Here is a 2,266-nt window from a genome sequence, read left to right on the forward strand (position 1 = left end):
TTTTTTGAGTCTTTTTGTGTATATATTTGAGTTGAGTCCTATGTATAGTTTTTGTTTTCTAACCATCTACACTAGTTTGCTCTCCCTCTTACTATGATTACAGGTGACGAGAACATCTATAATAATTGGGAGGCGATTTGGGAGATTACTCGATTGCTAAATGAAGGAGAAACGGAACATGAGTCTATCTCCCATACACTTGAGATTGATCGGGCCACAACAAGCACGAGTGACTTCTTTCAGAAACTTGACTCAGACCGTATCACATGCAACTTGGACCATGTCAGTTTCTCAGACGATAGAAAGCGGGTAGAAGATGTCATCCTCAGGCCAGTAGAAACAAGTAAGCGTCGTTTTAATAATCCCATACTTGTTTTTTACTCTTTCATTGCAGATGATCAAGCATGGATGACACATGTGGAGAAATCAGAGTATGTGAGACACCCGCATAGACCACCACCCCGACCTCCAGATTCATCACTCTCAGACCCTCCCATCATTTGAGCAAGATAGGTCGAGCTAATGACGTTAAACAAGCGCTTCTCGGGAGGCAACCCGAGCATTAGGTAACTTTTCTTTTTCTTTTTCTTCGAAGCGTAGGTAGTAGAGACCATGATTGTATTTTGGATCTTTCGGAGTGCATTGCTGTTATGCTTTTGTTCGGATAACGTTTGTTGTTCTATGAGCGTTTACACCGGGACACGAGAGATGAGATTGTTGTTTGGAACTTACGGAGGTTAAACGACTATATCCAGGTTATATGTTTCTTGTAGAACCTTTTCCGAATCTTGCAGGTCGATGAAATCTAGTTCAACAAATGCCTTGGGAAAATAAAGCATCTCGACACTCCGCTGTCAGAATCTCGTCAACGAAAATCGTTCGAGGACATGAGTGCATCGATCGATGATTCGGGTCTAAGTTGTGGGTCGGACATCGTATAAAAAGAAAAAAAATACAGAAGAAAAAAAAAACAAAAGAAGAAAAAAAAAAAGAGAAGAGAAAAACGATGTCCTTCAACTTCAACGTCCTAGAAACCCGAGGTGCTAGCGTTCAATAGAGAAATTCTACAGAAAGGTAAAAATCCAGGTACGAAGTAGAACTAAGATCGAAAAGGCTAAGTTGAGATAAGAATAGGTTCGGAAATAGGCTTGATGAGTTGTAGAGATTATAACGGGTAGAGGTGACAATAAAAATCCCATGGCTAGGTAGATTAGTCTTTGGTAGAAAGATCATAGTAAACCGGTTTGGGTACGATTCCCGGGAAACTAGCATTGGATCGATGTTTCGCTTTTGAGTTTCATGATGATGCTATTTGATGTTCGTCATTCCCTGTTTTGCAGATTTTATTCCTGTTGAGTTATCTACGGGTTCCTAGCATGCGATCATATCATTCTAGGGTTTGGTTTACTAGGTTTCATACAGCGGAAGAAAGATCTAAACCTAGTCAAACGTCACACGCAACCAAACTCGCAAAACCCGAAAGATCGTGTATATCACCGAGGGAATCGTTACTTACCTCGTTTTCGATGAGACTTGAAGTTTATTTCGATCCGGGGCCTGTTTTAAATCACCTAGGACTGAAGTTACAGTCCCTCTACACGTATCCACACCGACGGGAAGGATTCCAAACGATTTGGAACGAATCTGCTAGGATTAGTGAAGAAAAGGGTAACTCAAGAGACGAGATCCAATCCCGGGACAATAGAAATCGAAGAGAACAGGTTCTCTAGGGTTCTAGGATGTTTCTCTGAGGTTTTAGGTCGGCCCTTAATTAAGTTTGGACGAAATCCCAAACTTAAATAAGCTTAGAAAACCCTAAAATCGAATTATGGAAACTTTCCGGATCCCGGTCCGCCGGACTAGGAGCTTGGTCCGGCGGACCAAGCTTAGTTCGAGGCTCACAGACCGGCTGACCTGAAGGTTTGGTCCGGCGGACCACGCGTGGTCAGCTCCGGACCAAGACTCTTCTTGGTCAGCTCAGTCCGACTCGTCTTTTCTCGGTCCGTCTGACCCACTATCTGGTCAGCGGCTGACCAACTCTTGGTCAGCCGGACCAGGCCTGGACAGATGACCTCGGACCGAGCTTCCGGACCTCCTGGACTGACCAAACTTGGTCCGGGGCTGACCAAACTTGGTCAGCTCAGGACCAACGCACTGAAAACCTCTTTTCGTGCTCGTTTCGGTCAAATCTCGTTTCCATTCTTCGGATTCTTCACGTATAAGTCCATCCCTATTGGTGTGTGACCCTGTAGACCCATTCTAAGTG

Source organism: Tarenaya hassleriana, unplaced genomic scaffold (assembly GCF_000463585.1).
Source record: "Tarenaya hassleriana unplaced genomic scaffold, ASM46358v1 Cleome91, whole genome shotgun sequence".
NCBI lineage: Eukaryota > Viridiplantae > Streptophyta > Magnoliopsida > Brassicales > Cleomaceae > Tarenaya > Tarenaya hassleriana.